At 46.3% G+C, this 26,031-nt stretch overlaps 1 protein-coding gene across 2 annotated transcripts in view; it reads left to right on the top strand.

The window, feature by feature from the left end:
• Positions 1-26,031, top strand: part of LOC138823539 (cadherin-13) — a 711,572-nt gene that overhangs the window by 435,501 nt on the left and 250,040 nt on the right. The window lies entirely within an intron of this gene.

Below are 26,031 nucleotides of genomic sequence, written 5' to 3'. Positions count from 1 at the left end.
TTTCAAAATGGAGATGGTGTTATAAGTCATGAGTTGTTACCATTTGACTGCAATTCAAACTCACGGCCCTTTCTATCGCTTTTATGATTAATTCAGGAACAATCTGCATTTAAAATGCATTTTAGATGTTTAACTTGTGAGGCCAAATAGGCTTAATTTGAGCTAGGTAGAAGCACTTCAACCTCTGAAGCGTGTGGACAGTCAGGCTGTCCTCCCCTTGATTGCAAAGCCTAAAAAAGGATCCAGATGTTAAAATAGAATGGTTTCTCTGATCCATTTATCAGAACCTAAGAAGTGAGTAATGCTCCCAACACACAGAGGTACACACACACACACACACACACACACACACACACACACACACACACAGGCACACGAATTCTGTGCTCTCGGGAACATTTCAGAAAGAGTAAAAGCAATCGTGTCTTTAAAATTCACCGTGTACCTAATAAAGACATCTGCAGGAGATGTAGATGAACACTCACTGAAACCAAAATTTTCCATACTTTAGTTTAAAAAAAAAAACTAGTTCCTATGCAAACCATGACCAGCCTGAGAAATCACACTTCAGAGAGTAATACTGGTGAGAAAAACATTGCATTAATGGATCTGGAGACAAGTGGTCAGCACAGAGATGTTTAGTGGGTGCCTACATGGTTAGCCATTCCAGAAAGACCACTTGGGACCCAGATTCTGACGTCAGTTCATGAAGAAACACAAATTCACACCGCTTCCGTGAACAGATGGGAAGGAGTCTCCTCTCCCTGTCCTGTTACCCGGAACCGGGGAATCTGGACATGGAGACTGCAGCTGAGGAAGGAGCCTGGTTTTGTTTTCCCATCTAAGTGTGAGCTTCCCTGGTCTTCACTGAGATGCGATGTCTTGAAGGGCTTGAAATCTGGGAAAACGTGATTGTGTGCATGGGTTTTGATCCCCAGCGCCATCCCTGGGTTGGTTCGAGGTCAGTTGTTAGCTGGACTGAAAGGGAAGACTGTGTTCTTTGTCATCTGGTTCACTGGAGGGTTTGGTGAAGTCAAATTTCTTAGAGAGCAATTGCTCACCAATCTCAGTACGTGTTTAATTTCTTTGTTGTTATTGTCAAGGTGATGTATAGAGGGAGGGGTTGCAGTTACATAAGTCGGGTGGAGAGTACATTTCTTCCTGGGCAACATTACCCCTTCCCTTGCTCCCTCCTAGTTTTTCAATACGTTTTACAGGATGGAACACTCACCCTGGTGAGCACTTTTCTCTCGTGCCCTGTAGAGTAGAGTTTTGGGTATCTCCCTGTCACAGAGAACTAAGTCCAGCACCATGGAGGCCTGGGAGCAGGCGGGGGGGGGGGGGTCCTTGCCTCTAAGTTCAGCTGTGAGGGACAGGTGCATCTTCCTCTCACCTTGGCCAAGAGCTTGCTTCTTGAAAGATGGCCCATCATTGCCAAATGCCTTGAGTGTATTGTTGCTAGCCTTCCCGTGACGGGCTGAAGAAAGACTCCGAGGCTGGGCCCCACGCTTCACCTCTCCCTCCAGACCCGCCCCCATCCTCATCCTCTCCACCAGCCATTCCTGCCCCTGTCACTCCCGAGAGAGCCCAAGAGCAGTGTCATCCGCACGGAGCGCAGGAGCAGACCGGTTGTAAGTTACCTCTGCGGAGAGAGCACGGTGGCTCAGCAGCTAAGTTGGAAATAAAAAACAAAGATAAATGGGAGGAGGAGATGAGCTGAGTGAGCTTCTGCCGGGGTGCTCTGTCACAGCCGGTGAGGGGAGAGGGGAGAGCTCTTCATAAACAGAGTGTACACCAAGGCAGTTAATAATGTTTGAAGACCCCAGAAGAGCCTCTTGTCCTAGTCAGATTCACGAGCCTCTCTTCCGCCTCTTGCTTCACCACCCAGGCTGGGCGTGTTGTCATGTTTCCAGGGCGGCCAGCGGAGGGCCGAGAGCAGGGATCATGCCACCTTCCACAGGCAGAGTGGAGATGATCCACCAGGCCACGGTGTGACCAGCCCTGCTGGATCATGCCCGGCTCTCATCCTGCCCAGACTCCTCTTCTATTTAAACAGAAAGTCTATCCAAAGATGGGCTGAGATGTTCGCGTTCGCTGTCCATCACCCCCACAAAACTGTGTTGATTGACTCTTCTCCTTGCGTGCCTGACAGAGAGTGGTCAGACCTGCGTTGGTGGTGGGGGGAGGCAGGGGGAACCCCCAGAGTTTACACCTCCCCTTACCGTCTCGGACAGAGATCACTGGGGGTAACAAGACTGTGGGTAATTGAAGCTCTAGGAAGCAAAACTACAGATAAGAGTGGATTGTTTTGGCATGGGAATATTCAAAGTAGGACTGCAGGCATGGGGCACCATTGGAATGATGGCCAGTTTCTCTGGACCTCAGAAGAAGTGAGGGCTTAAAGGCTTTCTTGGGCCAAGGCACCTCCTGAGCACTGTGAGCGCCAGCGTAGGCCTAGGCTTTGCTTTTTGCAGAGAGAGAGTAACTTGGCCAGCTGTGGATGCTTCCTTTCATTGACTGTGAAGTCTTCTCCCCCATGGCTTCATCATCATCTTAGGAAAGGCTTTTGTGGGACGGCACAGTTCACGTCTCTCTAGACACCGGAGGCCTCTGAAGTCCATCCTGGCTTCTCACTGCAAATGAGAGACGTGCGCGTCGGGCTGTGCCGGGAGAGGCTGTATTGATGACTGTCTCTTGTTCTGCACTTTCTTGCCTTTTATTGCCTGGTGATCTCTCTGCATTCTCGTCTGTGGCTCTGTCTTGACTGATAGTGTTTGTTTTAGATTTGTGAACTTCAAGAGGGCCGAGATGGCACGCTTTAAATGGGCTTTACTGTGTTGGCACAGCTCTTTGTGAATAAAGAACCGATCGTTCACCCAACAAACTCCTGGCAAGTGGTTAGTTGTGGGTGAAAGAGTGTCCACGGCACATAGCAACTACTCAAGGGCGTGGCCAGGAGGTTTCCTGCTGCCCCAGGACTCTGAGTGGTGAGAACAGAAGGGTGGAGTTGGCGCTCCTGGTGGAGTGTCCTATCTTTGCTGCTCAGCGTTTCCATCTACTCTCACCAAACATGGACAGCTGACCAGGGCTCCTCGGAATCCTAGGCAGCCAAACCACTGGTAAATGAATGCTGTGTGCTCAGAGGACCCCAACGCTGCTCTCGGCTTCACTAATTTTCTAGACAGTCACAGACTCCCAGTTGTGTCCATGGCTGAGATTCATGACAGAGACGGGACAGGAAGCAGTTGATCCTTCACAGAAGAAAGGGGAGGTGGTGGTAGGATGGAGGGATACCTCATATGGGGGTGGCCTCTCCACAGAACCACCCCCCAAGACGTAGTGCCCCAGCCACAAGGTGTGACAGCACCGGTACCCCGTGGGGACGCTCAGGAGAGACTGGGCGTGCAGGGCTCGTCCTGGGAAGGCTCGGTCCGGTGATGCCACAGACTGATTTCTGGGAGGAAGACTGTGTCACATCTGTTTGCACAGTTCAGACGTGGTAAGGTTCTCTCCCCCGAGAATGGGAGGGGGGGACTTGCTCCAACCCCACCTCCCATATGCCAGCTGTCTTTTTAGGGACAGCAGCCTCAGGCTGGCCACAGCGGCTCTTTCCTGTACACCAAGTCAAAATCAGCAAAACACCACCATCAGAGAACTTTTGAAAACCCTCATCTGACCAAACTGAAGCTGGTTTCTCGCCCTAGAGGCTCCTTCCCTGCCCAGCAGCACCATGCCGTGCCCAGTGCAGCATCTCGGATGACCTTGGCTGTACAGGGGGCATCTACGAGAAACCGAATGTGAAACAGCATCTGTCCTGTTCAATTTTGAAATCAGACGCTGCAGAGAATCCGGTGCGAGAGGATACTTTCTTTCGATGTTTATGAATTACCTCTTACACTTCAGCACTGACACATAATTGTTAATTTAAGTAATGCCCCAGTCTCTGATCAGAGGTTCTAAGAGGAAAATTATGCTGAGAAAATTGTGCCTGCCCACTCCGGAATGGAAAAACCCAGGGAATCCATTTAGACTTGGAATTATTAGATGCGGTCTTCATAAACCTATAATCAAGAGGTCATCTGTTAACTAAATAATTAGATTTTTCATTTGAAATGCAAATCTGAATTGTTTTTCCCCATGTAGGGGACATAACAAAGGTTAGATCTCAAGCTTTGAAATATAATTTAAATGTATTCTCAGCATATGAAAAACCTAATCTGATTCTTATGTCACCAGGAAGTTTTTTCTTTCCCAACCAGAATTACTTCTCATCTATTTTTATAATCAAGTCAGTGATGGACCTGGGCTGGGGAACATCTTTCTCCTCTAGCTGCTCCAATTTTGGAATCACTGACAAAAGAGGAAGTTGATTTCCACTAGCATTTCCAAAAGGTAGATTTAAACAATCACTTATGGGAATTCTTTTTAATTTATTGTTATTATTGTATTTATTTTATTATGTATTATTATATTTTATTATGTGTTATATTATTATATTCTTTATTATTTTATTAGCTATTATTTATTACTACATTATATTATATTATTATTTATTATCTTTAAATAGTTGTACCAAGGAGTTTCAATTCAAGGTGTCAGTTTGTGAGTACAATGCATCTTGATCAGATTGCCCTATCTATCATCCTTGGTCATCTCTCCCAAACCCACCATCCTATCAATGTTCCTTGTTCCATTTTCATACACACACACACACACACACACACACACACACATTGAATACATCCACCCCACCCCAAGTCCCCTCAGGAGACAAACCAAACAACCCTCAACATCGAACCCAGAAATCAAGAGGGGCCTACATGCTTCCAAGGCTGGATGCAGCTCATACTGGGTACTTCCCACGGACAGGTGTGTTTTCCAGAGAGTAGCCGTTGTGAAATGTCACCTGTGTGCACCATCTCTACAAGCTCCATTTCTGAAGTCTAGGAAACCCAGGCTGTTAAGTGAAGGGAGGGAACAGGGGAAGGTGAGGTGAACCCAGGGGGAAGACCTTCTTCTGTTTTCTGGGGGCGGGGTGAGCCTCAGATCCCAGACCCCCATGGTGGATGTACACCATCCTTGGTGAATCCTTGGTGAAGGTCGCCAGGCACGGTACTGTAAATGGTGGTCTCTAGCCAGATGATTGGGGATCACTCTGAGCAAGAAAACAATGTACCCCCAATCCAAATGCCTCCAAAAGACCGGCCCAGGGCTGTCCTGCTCCCACCAATTGAGCTTAGCCTCTCTATGCCCAGTACTTGATTTTCCATAGCAAGCTATGTGCCAGCAGCACCTGTTTTAGATATTCATTGGCCAGGCTTGGAAGAGAACGTGGTACCCTGTGACATACCAGCCCAGAGGTTGCTGTGTTGGGGCCCATTTAGCCAACTCTCAGGTAATAGCTATTGGCGTGCCTTTGCAGCCCTGTGTTCATGTTTGTGGCCACGGCAGGATTGTTTGTTCCAGGGGAACAGCATACATGTCCCCCACCATGTTTGCAATATGTGGTAGAGTTTGCAGTGACGTGATTACTCTGCTTGATGCAGTCCATTAAAACATCACCAATCTATCTGGTTAAATCCTCACAATAACCTTCGCATTGCTGTCTGATGAACAGGTTAGGCTAACAGATGCACAGAGAGGTAAATGGAGCCCATTGCCCATGTGTGGGAGAGCTCCGTGCCATCCAGAGGTGGACGGGAGAACTGGCCAGGGGCATTTCTTCCAGGCGGGGCTGTCGCTGTCCATGGTATATACTCTGAGACAGTAGTATTAGAAGTTGTGATGGATTGCACTTTACACACTTCTTCTTGGAACGCACAGTATTCAGAAACTTTGAAAATGGTGTTAGATAACATCCACAGAAAGAATTCGACAGGTCCAGCATCCTAGGAAGTGAGAGCCTCCCAGTATATGATCTGTACAGCTAACTGAATAACATCTGAATGCCAAGTTCCGTCTATAAATGTTGACAATCTCTCCCCATACCTTTGTATTGGTAAATTGTATTGGTAATCAACCAATTTTCTCTGTGATAGGAAGGTAAGATGCAGATTCCCAAGTCGACAGAAGTAAACCCATCAGTCAGGGATATTCAAGTAAGAGAAATTAGGAGATCTCACTATGTCTGAGATGACATGATCTGGGCTAGACACTTCCATTCATCTGAAGACATACTAGAATTGCCACCACCACCGAATTTATTTTGGAATGGCCTGATGAGCAGTCACAAAGCCATTTCCCCTCTTGTTACTTTCCATCCATTAGGCTACAGATCTTCCAAGAGTGCTTGATTCATGGCTACTGCCATTCCAGGCGTGGGGAGAGCAGGAGAGTGAAGCTGGGCAAGGTCCCAGCCTTCATGGCTGCATCCCAGTGAGTGAAGATACAGGACCATCCCAATGTCAAGTAAAACTAGAATTTTCCAGGAGTGGTGGGTCCCAGAGAAAGTGAGAGGGAACCATGTGAAAAGATGGTGGGACTAGGGTCTGCTTCAACAGGGCTGTTCAGAGAGAGAAGGGCGTCGGATGGAGATGTCCTGGCAGGGAGGTTTGGAATGATCAAGAAGGGGTTATTGGCGGTGGAGATCTAGCACCAGAGGGGGGATGGGATTGGTTAGAAAATATATCCAAGAGGACGGTAGCCCCAGGTGATGTAAGGCTCCAAGGTTCTACCTTGGGGTCTATTCTAAGTGCTTACAGGAGCTGCAAGAGGATCTCAGGCAGAGTAGAGACTTCTCTAACTTCTATCCACACGCAGGGGCTATTTATAGAATGACAGTCGAGGCTGTGCTCTTTGTCTTCAAGTGATGTGTCACCCACTGAAGTTCTTTGTGGAGAAAAAAAGAAATCAGTGACATTGTTATGCAAAAATGATAATTTGGATTTCAGGGTGAGTCCCCAAAGAGGGGTGTTGAATTATATATAGTGTGCATTATCCATTTAAAACTCAGAGGAAGTGACTGTTAACGTGAGGATTCTCATCTTTCTGATAGGATAAATGTTCGTTCCCCATTCCTCCCTTAGTCCCCAGACCACCCACTCTCCATATTGTCAGCCACTGTCACCTAGGAAGAGATAAAAGATGATATTTCACCCTCAGAGACCCAGTGGGTGGGTGGGGGGATGTTCTGTCTCGCTGTGTCCTAGTTGCAATACTTTGTGAGAATTTCCAGGGCTGTCATCAGGGGAAACTGGAAATAGGGTACGAGGCTCTCTCTAGTCTGTAAAATACATATGCTTCTGTAATTATCTCACAACAGAAAGCTTGATGGAAAAAACAGTAACTTATTTACTCCAGTGATTTGCCAGGCATTCGGCATCATGTTGAGTATTTCGTATGCATTATTCCATTTCATCCTTGTGAGAAAGTTGGTAAGTACCAGCGTTACCTCCATTTTTGCCAAAGAGAAAACTGAGGATCCTAGAGGCTGAAGTGTTAGCCTGGCCTGTCGATGGGAGTGAGGAAGCTAGAAGTGGCTCTAGGATATTTCCCTCAAAAGCTGAAGTTCTCAACCACACAGACAACCTTCTTCCCGGGGCGAGAACTTCCATCTCTGCTATCTTTATGCTGGTAGAACTGGCAGGTGTCTGAGCCCTGATCACAAGGAGGAGGGGGGCTCAGCAAGCCAGGAGAAGTGACACCTGTCTGCTGGGGTGAGCGTCTGTGGCTGTTGGCCCAGGCCTTGTTGAGAAGTCAGGCCTGAGATCTCGATGGCTGGATTTCATCTTCCCCTAAGGACCACTGGGTGATAACGGCGGATGGGGAATTCATGCCGATGGACCAGAGGCGTATTCCCATAGAACCAGGCTCCCGACAGAGTCACCTGACAGGGCAGCAGAGTCCAGCAGAGACCAAACGGAGCTCTCAGATTTTTAATTTGTAGCCACCAAAGGATTGCTTTTTTTTTCTAATTCCTACAAAGACCCTGAGAAGCCAGAAGTGTCCTTCATCATGTATTCCTTGGAGTTCCTGAGCACCTTGGAGTTGAAGCTCTTCTACTCCCCCCCTCCCCCTCCCTATTACCTTTTGTGGTTAGCTTACAGAGAAGCACACACACACACACACACACACACACACACACACACACACACACACACACTTACTCCAAACACATTTTTATTTTAGGGTTTGAGGGGCACTTTTAAAACTTAAAGAGAACGTTCTAATTTCTCTTGATGTGTTTGCTACATCTTTAGGCAAGAATTTATTAGGGTATTATGGTTAATATAACCACGGCCATAACTACCTAATGAATGCAAATGGGGAAAATAAGATTTTATTAAGCAAGGATGATCATCTGAGGACAGTTACAGCCGGGTGCCGGTGAGGAGTGAGCGCACCTGTGAGTCCCACCCTCCTTTCTGCTGCTGAGGATGCCAGGCGCTGACGGGACTAAGCCCAGAGCAGCCATAGCTCAGCCCCCGGTGCATAGCTCGGCGCATGGGCTGCCCCACTGCAGGGACTGAGCGATGTCTACCGACCTTGATATTGTTGTTCCTGTGGGAGGACACCGATGACATTTAATGTATAGGAATGCTACTCTTATCCTGTACTGTGAAGCTACCCTACACACCCTAGCACTGAAGAGTCAGCCCCAGATGCCAGTAGAGTCAAGGGTAGGAACTCTGGAGGTAATTATGCCAATGCAGGATAGGCATACACACACTTGTTTTGGCACCTTACCTCTGTCCTTGGGTGAGTCGACCTTAACTCTGAACACCCAGGTCCTCATTCTTAAATGGATCCAGTCATGGTACCAGGCTCACGAGGAACTTGAAGAATTCTGAACCATGCACAGCAGATTCTCAGCAACATGACCTGGCACAGAGGAAGTACATGACAGCCAGCGGGCCTTCTCCTAGTCAAGTGACTAACTAGGATACAAGCTTCAAGCAAAACTTCATTTAACTTAGAGAGGCTAGAACCCCTCCACACGGAGCGCTTGTCCATGTCCTGACATTGCAAAAGGCCTCCCATGTGGGTGGGTGTGTTTGGGGGCCGGGGACCTTGCTGTTTCTTGCTGCTGGAGTGGGGTGCCTGACAATGGTTTGGCCCATAGGCTCAGCCTCATCTGCCTAGGTTCTTCTTCTTATTCATCTTGATCACAGCAAGACACAGTCTGGGCCTGGGGCCTGGGGTGAAAGCTGTGGGGTCGTGTCTGGAGAAGCAGCTCGTGAGCTCCAGGCGCTGCAGGTTTGAGATGGAGAGGCAGGCTGCTCGGAGGTGTTGGATGGAGCGGGCTGTGCCTCAAAGCCACAGCATATCAGAGCATGGGAGCCAGCTGACTCCGGTGGAGTCAGGGCTGGCATCTAGGCATCAGCTGTGTGGGAGGCATGCAACTCTACCAAAGCTCACCCCTCTTTGAGTGTTAGCCTGTCCACCTGGGGGATGAGGGCCAGAGCCACCATGCTGCTGTGTGCTGCCTGGAATCTGATGGCCAGTCATCAGCGGTTACTTGAGATGGGAGACAGGGTTTCTGGCAGCACAATCCATCCCCAGAATGGTTTGGGATCGAGGAATCAGAATCCTAAGTTGGGCACCAATGGCTCAAACGAGTAATCCTAGATATTCAGGAAGCTGAGATCTAAGGGTCATTGTACAAAGCCAGCCGGGGCAGAAAAAGTCCATGAGACTCTTATCTCCAATTAACCACCAAAAATCCAGTATAGCTGTAGCTCAAGTGGTAGAACACTAGCTTTGAGTAAAAAAAAAACCTAAGGGACAGCATCCAAGCCCTGAGTTCATGTCCCAGTACAGTGTAAGAATATGTCTATAGAGATAGATAGATAGATAGATAGATAGATAGATAGATAGATAGATAGATAGATAGATAGATAGATGTAAAGGTAGATATAATAAAAATCAGAATGTCTTTGAGACAGTGTTCTTCCTCATTACTGTAAGCAACTTTGCATTATTGACCATATTTCCCCTCTGTGCTCTGGCTGCCAGGACATACAGGGTCAAACATGTGGGTCAGTCGTAATTAGAAGGGAGCCCCCTGCGGCTGACAAGCGGTCTCCACGCTGCCAGCTTTCTCTTCTCTCTGATCCTTCTTTTCACCTTCTTGTCCTCCCGCATCATTGTGCTTAGTTGTGCAAGCACCCTCCAATCCACCCTGGATTGATGAAGGCTATAAATAAACTGTAAAAAACCCCAGCCCTTGGATCTGTTCAATAATTCTCCAGGATTTTGCTTCACTTTATTGTGCTGCTTCCAATTTGAGACTCGCCCAGCTTTTCCTATTGGCTGACTGTAACTATAAAGATAACTGATTTCTATACCAAGTCCAACAGGATCAATTAAATCCCTTGTAAAAATGTCCCTAGTAGGGGAAATGTTGGATGAGATGCTGAAATTCATCTGTCCAAAAGCAGAAGGGCCGGCTCTTTCTTCTTGTCTGCTGCTGATCAAAGTGTTTGCAGGCTTCTCACAGCTCTTTGCCCAAGGAGTTGGTGACAGATGGCTCCTGGTGCAGAAGGATACACAGAGCTTCTACTTTTGTTTTAAATAATAATAATAAATCCTGACTATAAAGGAAATGGGTGGTGGAAAAGATTGAGGATCCACTCTGAGCCCTCCTCCCCCTCGCAATGCTGGTCTTTGTCAGTAGAAAGGGAGAGGACAGATGTCCCTGGCTCCACGCTTCCTGAACCTTCCTCGGCTCTCAACTCCAGCAAGTCATACTTGTATTTGCATTCGACAATTAGGAACGTATGAGGAAAGTGGTTTTTCCCTCAGAATGCTAGAAAGCCTCTTGATTGTTGGAAGATGTCCTCAACGATTTGACTCTGACTCCACACAACTGAGGCTCTGCCATTGTATCCAGCAAAGAATGGCTCCTGTTTTCTGTCAACCTGATCACTTCCAGGCCTGGCTGGCTCCTTCCATTAGTTAGGACTGTGTTTGTTGGAATGTCAACATCTCACCCAACCTGTCTCAAGAATTAGATGAATAAAGTTTAGGACAATGGGGGATAAGTGCGAGGAACTTTATTCAAAGACCGTATCTCCATCTGCTACTGTTTGTGTGTCTGCTCTCCTAGTTCTGTGGGTTCTGAGTTTAGGAGCTTTGTTTTGTTTATATACCCTGGATTGTGCTCTGATTGGTTTCCCTTATGCAAATGAGGTGTAAGACAGTGACCAATAGTAGGCCCACAAGTGACTCCTTGTGGGCCTACACTGGAACTGTATGTAGTCCACAATTGGGTCTATTTCCTGTATCACCCCCTGCACACACGGAACTCGAGGTGTTTGGAGACAAGACATTCTGTACTCACCAGCTGGGATTTTGAAACAGTCTTGGATTTTCTGAGCCTGGGCTCAGCTGGCCATGCCTTTCGCGGCATGAAGGTGCCCTGGACCCTGACTAATCTACCTCCTTTTTAACTTGAATTTAGCCTTTCATGATGAGCTGTGTGTCATAGAGGTGGCTGCCATCAGAGCTGGCTACTGGACCAGGAGCCCAACATAGAATAAAAATGATAGATGAAGGATGAGTGATTTTGAAGGAAAAGTACAAGGTATAGAGGATGGGCTAGGCATGGTGGCCTTTTTAATTCCAGCTACAGGGGATGATTGTGATTCAAGGGCAGACTGAGAAATACTACTATGAAATCCTGTCCGAAAAACGAACTGAACACAAGAAGAACTCTGGGCAAGGCTCAAGCGGAGAAGTCTTGGGCCCAATCCTCAGGAATGCCAAATAACAATAAGAATAACAACAACAAAAGCAGCAATGATGGAGGATGGAGAAAACAAAGGGGGTTTTCACAGACAAATGAGTAGAATGTACAAAGGCCAAGAGGAAGGACGTGACAGCAGTTCGGCAAATCCCAAGGAGCCCAGTGAATCCATCTGCATTTTCTTAGCTCACTACAGGTAAAATGGTAGGGTAAGCCATTCATATAAGGAACGTCAAGCAGGTCCTGAGAGCTAAGCTTCTGCAAGGATGCTACTCTCTCCCTCTCTACCTCTGACAGCTCTTACATTGTACCCTTGGCCCCCAGATCTCTGAGGTTGGGACTGCCAGTGTGTTATAAAAATTAAAAAGTTAACCAACAAAATGTTTCAGAGGCTGGCACCTCGGGGAGAAGCACACACCAGCCTGGCTGATTGTTTTAAAGATTGAGTCTTGAATATTCTTGATTAAATGTATGAGGTGACAAATTAAAGTAGCCCTTCAGAACTGAGTACAAATGGATGGGTATTTGGGGCTATTTTTTAAGACAATGACTTATACTACTAATGTTCATTAAAATGAGTGAAGACATTGATTTAGCTGGAAGGAAAAAAAAATCATCATTCTCCAGAGCCTCAGCCAACCTCTGACTGTTACAAAAAAAAAACCCCACTAATATTTTCAGTAGAAGAAGCCAAAAAAAGGATGTGTCTTATTTGGAATTTCAGCACCCTTTTGAAAATAGCCTGTTTAGACAGTCCTGGTTTCTGGTTTTTAAGATAAATCTTCTTACTGTAACCAAAAAATTAAGGGTCAAGGATGCTGGAGGATGTGTAGTCTGCTTCGGCGGCTGGAGGAAAAAAAAAATGATAAGTGCCAGTTAAATCCTAGCACTGAAAATAAATAATACTGCAGCCAACCAAGACGAGAAGCATCTGTAAAAGCTAGACCCTGCCACGTTCTGCATGATGTGTGGCTTTCTGTACACCGGGGACCAATGGTACATCTCAAATGAGACCAGCACATAGATGCCAGGGACAATTAACCGAGCTGTAGCAGCAAACCCATTAAAGGCAAGAAGAGAATCTGCCATTCGGAGACATTAATTTAACAGGACATCATCAGGGCTGTTTATACGTGCTCACCGTGGTGTCAGACATTCTGCTCTAATTGAGTTAATTAAAAGTTAATGGCATAGAGCACATCCCGATACTATAAGCGACAGGTATGTGACCAGTACTCATACTTTATCATTTGCATCAATCTTTCACTCACCATTAGCTTCCAAACTTCTCAAAGATTCATCCCTCATCCCTGCTTCTCCTTCCTTTGAAGAGGGTGAGCGCTGTTTCATTTGATAGGTAAACAGAGGAGCTGCAAAGATCAAAGGAGGCTGTGTTCTGTGTGTGACATGTATCACCCATCACCGCCCGCCTTGGACTTCAGTGTCTGGGCGGGAAGAGGACACGTGTAGCCTCTGTGTGGCTGTGCAGGGCAGGGAGGTGGACGTGCCTGCCATTGCTCATGGTGAACTTGGCAGGGACAGGGCAACAGTGAGAGTGAGAGGTTAGGGCAGTGGTTAAGAGAATGCTTGCAAGTCAGATAGACAGTGCTGTGCTGACTGAGAAAGTTACGTAGTCTCTCTGAGCTTCTGAGACGGTGTCTGGTGTCCACATAACTGGCCCTTCTCCAGAAACAGCCAGAGGTTGCTCAAAGGCACTGGATATAGTTGGATGTCTTCCATTTTGGTTGGATGATACCAATTACAGGCAAGGGTTTTACCCATGGCTCTACCTCGGCATCCTTGTCTGGGGAGGCTATGGATGTCTTTTTATCTGCTGGCTTAGCTGATTCGTTTCCATTACCCAGAGGTATACAGGACAGAATTATGTAGAGCACAGACAGAGAAATGATCAGAACCCACTTACATAACGCAAGGCAAGGGCTGACCAAGCAGCTCCACAGAGGGAGACAAAAACGGACCCTGAGCCTCCCCCACCGTGGAGGGGGAGGACAGACAGACCAGCAGCTGGCTCACCTCCCATCTTTTCCATAGCACCAATCAAAAACAGGAGGAAAACTTCTCCTAAGGCCACAATCTAAGAGAATTTGTTCATCGTGGAACCTGATGAACATAATCCTTGAATGACTCGATCCTCTGAAAGATAAATTGGTTTATTGTTTCAAGTTGCACATGGCATCTGACTGTACGCACAGGCTGGCCTAGAATTCACACTGGAGCTCAGGCTGATCTCCGACTTGTGATCCTACTGCTCTGGGATTACAGCCATGTCTTGGAATATTTAGCTCTTTCTCAGGACAATTCTCAGTAATGATCAAAGCTGGCTTTCAAAATCATGCATAGTGTCCATAATTGTTAAAAAGTTGTATTTACCTCTCAGCTTTTTCTTCCTGAAGTGCATCCACTCTCCAGATAAACAAGAAGAGCTCCCTCCTGACCACCCACACTCCATGGTTGCTCTCTTGCTTTTCTCCTTGCTATTTAACACGTGGCTGTGACCTATAAATTGCCTTTATGATCAGAAAGTGAATTGTGACACCAAGTTCCAAAAATGCTGATCCAAGATGTTAGACAAGAATCTATTTCTACAGAAGTACTTTAGGTGCAGAATGGGGATGTGTGGGGCTGGGTGTCTGGCATTCCGGAAAGGATTAAGCTTTTATTTCTTTTCAGTGTCTGTTGCTCATCCTCTCCTGTCTGCTCTGCTGTGTGTGCCGGCTCTTCCTGGGGTGCTCTGGGAGCAGGACACTTGTTTGCTCATGAGCATGGGCTTCAGCACCATGGATATACGTTTGAGTCTCCTGAGATCCAAATGAGCGCATGACACAAACATGCTGGTCACCCGGCTACCCCAGGATGGCGTTTGAACTCAGAGCTTTGCACTTTTGCTGAGCTGTTTTCTCTCATGGCTGGCGCTCTATCACTTGAGCCACACCTCTGCCAGATCACACTTCCGTGTGGTAACAAAAGAAAACAGATGAAACCTCAGGTTTGTAAACTGGTACCCACTTCCCCACACAGGACAGCCCCTTATTTCCTTCAAGGCCATCCCAACACTTATTTTTAGAGACATTGTCCTTGAACGTGACTGTGGTGACAATCAAAAATAAAAGCTACTTGGATAAGCTCACCATTACCAAAGAAAGGATCTGAAAGGCATGGGTAGAGACAGAAGAGCCCACCTGGAAGAGACCCAAGGCAGGCCAGCCCTGGGCTTTGGGAGCGAGAGCAGCTGGGGGTCCCTGGAGGCAGAGCCACTGGGCCGAACCCGAAGGACCAGGCCCCTGGGCCACGGTGGGGGACACCCGCATTCCAGGGAGATGAGTCTGGCCTCTCGGGTGACCAGGAGAGAACTGGCAATCTCGACTGACAGACCCACTGGCACTTTCCCTCCAGGGAACAGTTGACAATGTCTGGACAAGCTTTGTGCTGTTACGGCTGGATTGGGGGAAAGGGGAGGCCACTGTGTCCAGGGAGTGGCAGCCAGGGCTGGCACGGATACCATGCCACGTACAGTCCCGGCTGACAAGAATCCACACAGAAACCCGTGAGCTGGTGGTGGTTTCTCCACACTCCTCCTCTTACAGATGGAAGCAAGTTAGCGAACAGAAAGCTGCCGAGAGGCCGTGGCAGAACTTGGACCCGGATATATGCGACTCCAGCATGCTACCCCTTGCCTTGATCCTGAAAACAGCCCCTTGCGTGTGTCTGCCCAGAAAGGAAGGGGTGGGGACGCACTCACCGTGGGGGGGGGGGAGGAGGAAGTTGTCTCATTCATTCACTTTGCTAATCAGACTTGTTCGCTTCCTTTCTGGGTCCCTCCAGCCGGCCAGGTTTTCATGTAACGGTAACCTGTGGCAAGGCTTCGTGGTTGCACTGTCTCCGTGCTGGCAGGGAGACATTACCAAGTGATTCATAACCAAAGCTTCCTGGAAGAGACACAGAGTGGGTTCCAGCCGTGTTCACATGCAGCGTACAGCACACGCCAGGTTAGCAGCAGGCACTCTGAGAGACCGGGGAGTTTAGCTCCCGGCCACCCCCCTCAGTGCCATTTCCCCAGGCTGCATGGCAGTTAATGGCCTCCTCCCTCTGACACCCAGGGAGGAGCCACGGAAGCCTGCACTGTCAGGGCAGGAGAGAACGTTCAGGAAGGAAGGCTCTGAGCCAAGGCTGGAGGAGCCTCGTTCTGGGGCGGTCTCTCCTGAAGGGCTTGTCAATTCAAGCAGACTTGGGGGAGACGCCTTGCCAAAGAAGAGGAAATTGCACTTCCATTTCAAACATCACCTGGTCCCGGTGCAGCACTCTGGGATCTTCTAGTTAGACTAGCAGCCAGCCTGGAACCCTACCCCATCTAACACAAGAAAAGGTCTGCTCAGAGCCCACGGGGAATGTTCCCACCCGTGTCCCCATCCTTTCCAGGGAGGACTCTTGAGCTTAAAAAAAAAAAGGAAAAAGAAATCTAAAGCCAAAAAAAAGAGCATAAAGAAATATGAAAAACATTCTAACTTTCAAAGTGAGAGAGTTTCCTTAAGAATTCATGAGATGGGCTGTAATGAATGGACTTGGGTAACGTCACAAAAACATCCACGGTTGCTTCTGGCAGATATGTCTAAAATATTTGGGGTGGTTTGGGATGGTTTTTAAAAGCTCACCCTCCCATCTTTTCTGCCGTCTGTTTGGATCACCAGTTGAAGAAGATTCCTTTGCTAGTCTAAATTCATTAGCTTTTAGTGTAATTGTATTTCAGACCAGCCAACTAAATTGATGCAGTGTTGTTGTTGTTGTTTTCCCTAAGAATGGCTAACAGGAAATAGAATAAACTTGGTATTCTGGGAGTTTGGTGTAACTGTCTCCTGTCCAATGACATTTCATTAAAGGAATACAATATAAATATCGATACTAAATAACCAAGAAGGAAAAGCAAGGATGGCGGAGTGGAATTAGACGAGAGAAGCAGGAGTTGTGGCTCATGGAGGCCTGGCATTTATTTCTTGAATGCGGAGGCGCAGGTGTTTTTGTAAGCCCACAGATGGGAATGCTTACAGGAAGCTCCTCTTCCATATTTGTCTACAGAAGGTCTTCTCGCTTTGAGGTGGTTTGTCCGGTTCCTCCTCAAACATCTGGAACAGCTCCAGGATCAATGCATATGTAACAGTAACCTTTTATTTCCAGACCAGGCTGGTAATAGTAAATGGCACTAAGCTAGAACTTTTAGGAAATTATCCACTTATTTCCTCTTGGCTCTTTCTCTTGAGACACACGGAGATCTGCCTGCCCTTCCACATGACCAATCTGAGATACCTGAGGACACTTCTGGTCATTTCTCACTTAAAGGCCCCAACCCCTTTGGAATCACTTCCCATCAGATGGTTCATGGAGGGAACAGCTTCCGAGAATAGGATCTTCTGGGTGTGCTGTGCGTTGTAGGAAGGTGGGGGCCGGTCACGTGGCCACCTCTGCCAGTGAGTCTTCCTCTCGTGGCTCCCTCTATCGGCCCTCCCCACATCCTCAGTCCTCAGAGCTAATGGTCAATGGCCCAGGCCGAGAGAGGAGGCGGCAGGCAGCATGCACACAACCTACCAGGACAGATCCCCTTTTTCTATCTTTTTGCCCAATGGATATATAGATGCTGTACACACCCATACACACACAATGCCTAATCTATATCATAGCTGGTAGAATACCTATGCCTAATCCTTTATTTTCTAAAGATAATTTTATATCTTAGCTATGATAAATAATGCTGCAATAAACATAGTTGTGCTAGTAGCTTTAGTATGGTCTTATTTGTGATCATTTGGGTAAATGCCCAAAAGTATGGGAGCTCTATGTGGAGTCTTTTGAAGAACCTCCATACTACTTTCCAAAGTGGTTGAACAAGTTTACACTCCCACCAACAATGCAGTAAGGTTCCCTTCTGTCCACATCCCCTCCAGCATCTGTTATTATTACAGTTCTTGATTATAGCCATTCTAACTGGGGTGAGGTGGTAACTCAATGTTGTTTTGATTTGCATTTCTTTTATGGCTAGGGAGGCTGAGCATTTCTTCATGTGTCTATTGGCCATCCTTATTTCCTCTTCAGAGAAGTTTCTCTTTAAGTCTTTAGCCTACTTATTTATTGGGCAGTTGTTTCTTTGAAGATTTGTTGTTGGGGGATTTAATTTTTTGAGTTCCAGGTATATTTTAGATATGAGATCCTTGTCTGTTGTAGGGCTAGTGAAGATCTTCTTCCAATCCATGGGCTTTCTATTGATCTTGCTATGTTCTTTGCCATGCAGAAGCTCTGCAATTTCATGCAATCTTATTTATCCAACCTTTCTTTGATTTGTTGTGTTTCTGAGTCTCTTTTAAGAAAATTTCGGCCTGTGCCAAGGAGACCTAAGACTTCTCCTGTTCCATCCTGTAATGTTTTCAGAGTGTCTGCTTTGACTCTGATGTCTTTGATATTTTCACTGTATTTGATGTTGGTATAATTTGTGGAGGGGAAGGGAAAAAACAAATTGTTTAAATAGGTGGACCCATTGCACCAATGAGATGTACAAGATGTTCTGTTGAAAATGAACTTTACAACTTTGGCGGGGCGAGGTGATGGGAAGGGATGGGAAGGGGAAGAAGGAGGCAATAATGCTTGATAAGAAATGTACTCTTTCCCTTACCCATGTAATTGTAACTCCTCTGTACAGTACTTTCACAATAAAAAAAAGTTGAAAAAAAGATCATTTTAATAGCCCATTTGTCTCTTTCTCTCTTTCCTGTATTTATCTACATAATTCTCAATTTATCATCATGTAATCATTATCCCATGGCATATACTTTTGATTATAGATATTTGCTTTTTCTATGGAAAGTGCAGGGCTAGCCTTCAAACTGTGTGTATGGTTTCCTGCCCTTTCCAGCTATAATCTGTATGGTTATGAAAAGCTGCTTGAATCTTACTGATACAGACCACTACAATGTAAGGTTACATATTGTATACGATTTTCAGTTTCTTACAGCTGTTGTTTTCTTGACTTTTCTTTATACTTGTTTTTAAAATCTGATGCCACACATTCTAACAAAACTATGAAACCAAGTGTCTTTAAGTGTGCCAATTAGTATGGTTTTTGCCTTGCTTCTGCTTGAGTTCATGCTTTTCATGAGTCCTCGGGCTCATCATCCTGCCTGGTCATTACACTGAGAATTCCTGCTTCTCTCTAGTATTGAGTCTCTGCTTTCATCTTTCTAGCTGGCCTCAAATCATGTGTATATTTTGCATGCCTGAAAATACAACTTAAAAGTTTGGCTGGGTACAGGATTCTAGGCAGAACACATTTTCCAATAGATGATTACCTTCCTGGCTCTTTCACACCCTTTTACATCTCTTAACAATCATCTATAGGTTTATTTGACTTTGTGTTATGACTGTTCTATTGATGTACTGACGCCTTGCTCTTTAGTGTCCTAATAGCTCTTTCTGGCTTTATCAGTGTTCATTTTTTAAATAGAAATCTTTCTCCTTTGTGAGTGCCGTGTCCTCTCTTCTTTCCTTGGGATTCTATGTATAGGGTATTTGGTTTTATTTTGTTTGGGAGAGGCTCCTTTTCTCTTGTGCCTTATAAATCCTCTTGTCTGCTTTTTGCCTTGCTGTGTGAGAAGCTCTCTTCTGCTCCTTGGCCATCCTTAGCTCTAACTGTCTTTAGAGCTCCATGAGCTCTTTAGACACTCTGCCCCGACAGCATTTCAGCTCATGAACCTGAACATGGACAATGCTAATGTCAGCCTCTGTAATTATTTTCTCTTGGAACACAATTTCTTTAGGGGGGAAAATAGTATAGAATCTCCTCCTTAAAGGGTAATAATGTGTACAGTCCAGGGGCCATGTGCCTTACCCTGAGCCCAAGGACTTTATTCCCTTCCTACTCAGTCCCTCTCCCTTCCTGCGTTCATGCCAGAGAATAAATCTCCTGACTCTGCATGGTTTTGGAAGAGGCAGTCATAGAGGAAGAGGATATGAAGGTTCAGTAGCCCTGTGTACTTAATTGCAAGCAACCCTCCCGTCTCAGCCCTCCCTCACCCTTTAGCCTTGACCCAGACTGTTAATTTCTTAGTCTCCCCGGGATTCTGCATGACAAATCCACTTCTCTTTTTATTAGATTCTCTACTTGACTGGATCTTAGCTTCGAGTTTTTCTTCCACTAAGCCAATAACCTGCTTGTTCACTCTGCTTCGTATATCCCAAATTGTGTTGGCCTCTTGCTCTCCTTCTATTGGCCAATCTCCCATTCTTTTTCTTGTTATAGATTTATGTCCGTTTACTTCTGAAATAATATTTTGCTGGAATATCATTTGTTCAGGAGGTAACAGAGACAGGACAGTAATCACATGAGATACAAATTGCACTGTGTAGGTGTGTAACATCCTGATTCCAGTAATTTTCTTGAGGGTAAACATGATTCCTATATCCCAAAGTTGTCAGGATCTGAATTGAATGTAATCTGATTTTCTAGTTAATGAAAATGGCTTACATTCATTCCATTAACCACCGTTGGGTGTAACTACAGAAGGTACCATGAGCGTAACGGGGTCAGTGCCTGTGAACACATGGAGGGGCTGAGCCTGGTGGTCTTTCTCACTTCCAATTCCTGGGCTCTGCCTGGCATTCCCCCCTTCTCCACTGTTGTACAAAAACTGGGCCAGTCTGCAAGGGTGAAGCCAAGACAGAAAGATCTGAGGATCAGCACAAAAGCATCAAGATTTATTATTATGTTTATTGCATTCTCATCAGCCTATGGCCTCGGTTTAAGCTTTCAGAAATCAAATACTGCCAAGATGCCATATTAAACAGAAGTACAATGGCTGCATGGGCCCCCAGCCTCTACCATCTATTTCCATTACAAGAGTGATTGCTCTTCTACCCTTGAGTTTGATCACACAAGATGTTGTGGAAATGCAGCTATTAGAAAGGGTGGATATGGCCGAAGCATTTGCTATGAATATATGAAAATAGAACAGTGCAACCTGTTGAATTGTTTTAGAAGGTCAGTGGTGGGGTGGATGGGGAGGGACGAGGAAGGGCTCATGGGTATATTGTATGTATAGAAATGTCACCAATGTCACCGTGAATCCTCCCCTACACAACTAATGCATGCTAATTTTTTAAAGAATGATTGTATTATAATTTAGTGTAGTTTTGATTGTCACAGGGACACAACATGTCCCACCCCCTCAGGATCTCCTCCTGGGCCCTGAGAGCATTTAAAGTGCATGGCAGATCATAGAATAATCCTATTTATGAAGGGTTATTTAAAATATGATGTGGCGTAAACTCCTGCTGTATGCATAAGTAGATTCTGTCCTTCGTGTCTCAGACATTGATTATTTAGGCCGTGCCAGGCCTTCCATTTGGTCTTGGGGTTATGAAGATAAAATCGCAGTCTGGTGAGAGAGAACTACGCTCCTCAGCCATAATTAGAACAGAATTTTTGAGAGGTGTGGGCATGGGGTGCAGCATGTGTGGGAACTCAGCAGAGGGGTCCCCAGCCCAGCACTCACAATGGGGCACAGAAGCCCAGAAAGGCTTTGAGAGAAATAGACAGCACAGAATTTTGTGTTTCTGCTCCATTTTGTCCTAAGTCCACAAGTAAGTTCAGAGGCTAGTCACCCGGGACAGCCTGTGAGATCCTCCATTCCCTCAGGTCTCGGGGAAGGTACCTGCCAGCCAGGGTTTACTGCCTGTGGTTCATCTGCTGCCGTGTGCGTGGCCAGAGTAACTGGCTTCCGTTCACCCCCTGAAGGAAGGAAGGCAGACTGATCAGGTGAGACCACCCCAAAAAGTGCAGAAGGGTTGAGGTGACCACCGTGGGTCTCTGGACGGGGATCTGGGCTGTCAGGACAGGTTTTGGAACACTGTACTCCGGGTGAGGTTTGGGACGGGTGTGTGCATGCCACGTATGCCGTGAAGCCATGCACAGAGGCAGACCTCGTCCCTTAGAGTCACACCATGGCCCTCCTCCACCCTTTGAGATCTGGCACCAAAGACCACTCCCCTCCCCGGGCTGCCCACAGAGGCCTTCATACCCACCTCAGCCAATGGAAACGCTCGCTGCAGACTCTCCCTCTGGAAGCAGGGTATGTCCAGCCCGTGGGCTGTTTGAGACTCTCAAAATTATTTAGGACATGACAGACACATAACGCTTCTTGTCAGCTGCCGGCCGCCCATCTGCGCGCGTTGATAATTCCGTACGACCTGTAGTGATGTCATAAATATCCAAATCGCTCTTGGCAGGAGCCCCTGGAAATCTTGAATGGGCATCTGACAAAGCAAATGCTGTGTGTTTTCAGAACATGGGGTCCAGAAGTATTGAGTTTGAGTTTCAGCCCCTTAATTTATCAACTGTGATGTTGGCAAAACATCAGCTGATTTCTCTATATCTCCCTGCTGGGCATGTTGTAAAAAGTAACACACGCAGAGCGCTTCGTGGGTGGAGGGAGAAGCCATAGGACCCATCCTCTTGATTCACACACACCCGTCCCTAACCTCACCTGGAGTACAGTGTTCCAAAACCTGTCCTGACAACCCTGATCTCTGTCCAGAGACCCACAGTGGTCTCCTGAAACCCCTCTGTACTTTTTGGGGTGGTCTCACCTGACCTGTCTGCCTTCCTTCCTTCAGACCTCTGGAAAACATTTCTATGCTATGTGAAGCAGCATTGATTGAGGCTAGATTTACTAAGTTCTTTGAAATGGTTCCGTTAGTTCACATGCAAGAAAATAATGTACTATACCTCCTGAGAAATATATCTTCTGCAACATTTTCATTAATCTCTTTATTAAACTAAACTGGTTTCTCTTTGGAAATTAATTACTGAAGTAGTATTGAGAATTTTAATTTCCACAATATACCAGCAAGAGATACTGCTGTTGCTTTATACGCTGTTACACAGCAGGGCCGTAATCTATTGAAATAAGCCTGGAAAGGGGGCAGCTTGTAATTAAAACAGTATAACATGAGTGTTTGATGACTCTCTTAGTACTACAATACCCTGTCACGCTGCGTTTGGGTGGAATAAAATGTACATTTAGGAAACAGCTCTGTACGGAGAATTCGACAGTTGAGTTTTACAGTTTGGGCTGTAGCTGGGTCCTACTGGGCTAACATTCCCATGGGGAAATATGAGTTTTTCTGGGTGTCTGAGACTTGTCATGCCACGGAAAGAGAGCATTCCTTCTTAAGTCACCCCCCTGGTGGAATGTAATGTATGTAACCAGCCAAGAAGCGTGCATGAATTGAGGCTGTCAATGGGACAGGGAAGAGCAGCGGTTGTCGGTCCTCGTGTGTGTGTGTGTGTGTGTGTGTGTGTGTGTGTGTGTGTGTATGTCTGTGTGTCTGTGTGTCTGTGTGTCTGTGTGTCTGTGTGTCTCTGTGTGTGTGTGTGTGTGTGTGTGTCTGTGTGTCTGTGTGTCTGTGTGTCTGTGTGTCTGTGTGTCTCTGTGTGTGTGTGTGTGTGTGTGTGTGTGTGTGTGTGTGTGTGTGTGTGTGTAGGTGAGTCCCGAGCATGGGCCTGTGGGCCTGGCAGTGTGCAAAGCAGATTCAGCACTTCATACTTCTCCCTTGTGTTCTGAGGATACTTCATATTTTTCAAGCCACGTTTTCTATCTCTCATCCTCTATCCTCCCAGGCATGTTTGCTCATGATAAGAATTATTTACACATCATTTACATTTATAGATCTGCTTTCATCTTGAGGGCCAAACGCATTCTGTGATACTGTATTTCTCTTCTCTCGCCTCCTCTCCTTCTCTCCTTCTGCTCTTCTTCCACACACTCAGGGACTGGGATTGCATTTTCCCTTTGCCTGTTTCAATTGCGGGTCTCTGAGAGTCAACCCTCAATTCCTAGCAAACAAACTGTCTTTATTCAGGGAAAATTCCAAATCTGGCACTACCATTTAAAAAATTAAAAAGAAAAGCAGGCAAACTAGAGCTGTCGGCTTGGCCCCTGGGGTGTCGTAAGGAAGGGTCACACACAACGGCTCAGGCTCGTATCAGCTAAACTCTCTCCGCGGTCAGGCCCCCGGCTAAGTCCCAGCTCTCTGTGCTCCATCTGCCCCACGCGGCGGCCCAAGTTTGTGATGCGGGTTTCTCTACACCCATCGCTCTATCTCCACGTCCTCATTTTATAGCATCTTCTGTAGATGCTGACTTTGCATCATGCTTGGTGTTTGTTTAACCTACGCAATAGAACTCAAATACCCATCTGTACGCCATCTTCCATGCCGCCGAGAAAGAGTTGTTTTGTTGTAATCCGTGAACATCTAATCTCACTCCTTGTGGGGTCAGGGGTTTAAAGATTAGTTTTAGAATCCTGCCAAGGATCAGCACAAAGACATGGACTCATCTCTTTCTGTCTCTTTTCCTATCTGAAGGCCGTGTACCCTCCAGAGGGTACCAAGGAGATACGGGAGAATATGAACGTGATCAAAGAGAGCAGTGGGTGCCCAGTGCAGACTAGTCATGGTGTCATTATAAAATAATCCTCTTTAATAAGGCTGGGTGTATAAAGAAGGGGTGATCACTGGGTGGGCCATGGGGACAGGGGGTGGTTTGAGTTTGTCCTTGTCCTTCCTCTCTTGCCCTGAGTAATTCACCTGCAGCCTCGAGTTCACAGACACCTTCCACACTTGCTGCTCTGTGCCTGTGGTCCAGTGCCACCCAAGCACTGGGGATACAGCCACCCACTTCGTGGGCCCCGCCCTCAGGAAGCCCAGATTCCTTGTAAATACAGCCCTGTGGCTGCATCTGCCTGGAGATAACTCACTGACTTCAGCCTCTAGTGTAGGCTCCCTGAGCTCCTCTGCCTAGTAATCAGCAGTGTCACAAAAGATGGTTTCACTCAGTCATATACATCACACACTCCCTGCATGAAATTCAGTAACTGCAATTTTAATTTATGCCCTTTTGTTACCAGGGACGTTTTGGATCGCCTTATAGATGTGTGAATGGCACAGTTCCCAAGTTGTACTGTTCCTGCCCTAGGTTAGGCCCTCCAGCAGCATCCCTTTCTTCTAATACTGGGGCTTGAACTCAGAGCCTCCTGGTCTCACCCAGCTTCTTTGCTCAAAGTGAGCACTCTACTACTTGGGCCATGCTTCCGCTTCTGGCTTTTTGCGGGTTCCTTGTCTGCCAGGACAGGCTCTAAACCACAGTCCTCAGCTCTCAGCCTCCGGATTGGCTGGGATTATAGGTGTGAGCCACCGGTGCCCAGCTCTAGCAATAACAGTCTGCGGTTAGGTCTGCACAGAACTCTACCTGGCACTGAGGCAGAGCCGGCCAAATTCATGGCTGCTGTTTGCGCCCCAATCTAGCTTAGCAGAGTTCCATAAAAAAAAAAAAGGTAGTGCCTGAAAATAACTACCCAGGAAAGTAGTCCATAAAGCATACCCAAGCCTACAAAATTCTAGAAACCATAGCATTACGGGTCTCTCGGTGAACACAGAGTGTGAGGCAGGATTTGTCGGTGGAGTGTAAGACTCATAGAGCGGCATTGCCTGTAGAAAGCATCTTTTATCTTTCCCCACTAAGCCTCTGATCAGAATTGTTCACTTAGGGTAATTAGAGAAAAATCCTGTAATAAATTCTACACGAATATGAACCACAAATCAATTCCAATAAAGATGCTACCGTCCAATCATATGTACCTCCACAGTTGGGAGGAAACAATTTATGTTCAAGCCTCTTCGGTGGGATGAATCTCTCCCAGCCAGAGTGATCCGTGTGAAGATCTTGTCACTGGAAATTATTTTAGACCTAGTGCATCCCACATATCATAACAGTAATAAATAAACATGTGCGGGGGGCTTTGGCATTTACAAAGTGCTTTCCTATCCATTATGTCTCCTAATTTTCATATTGATTTTTAGATAATTCATTCAACCCATGTATGAGTGTTTCTTATTTATTCATTAAAAAAGTATGCTCGCTTACTCTCTCCCTCCCTCCCCTCTCCCCTTCCCCCTCACTTAGTCATTGGAGAGACATCATTGAATAAGACAGAATTTCCACCATTAAGATAATATATGCTATTTAGGAAGGCGAGTGATATGAATTTAACAATTAATTAATTGTATTGAGGGGTGGTAGACCAGAGAGATATTGAGTGGTACAGATTGACAGCTGTGTTTCTTACCTCTCTGTAATGATGAGAAGCCTGAATATGGAGACAGAATGAGCCGGAACACAGTATTTCAGGCAAGGGAATATTTGAGCCATACAGAGTACTGCTTCTAGGGCTCACAATTTAATTTTCTGCATGAATATGCCTCCATGTTATTAGCACTTCAATTTTAAA

The sequence above is a fragment of the Dipodomys merriami genome, unplaced genomic scaffold (genome assembly GCF_024711535.1).
Source record: "Dipodomys merriami isolate MVZ:Mamm:240054 unplaced genomic scaffold, mDipMer1.0.p SCAF_120, whole genome shotgun sequence".
NCBI classification, from domain to species: domain Eukaryota; kingdom Metazoa; phylum Chordata; class Mammalia; order Rodentia; family Heteromyidae; genus Dipodomys; species Dipodomys merriami.
Note: the sequence above shows the minus strand (reverse complement) of the source record. Positions and strands in the feature narration are given on the sequence as shown.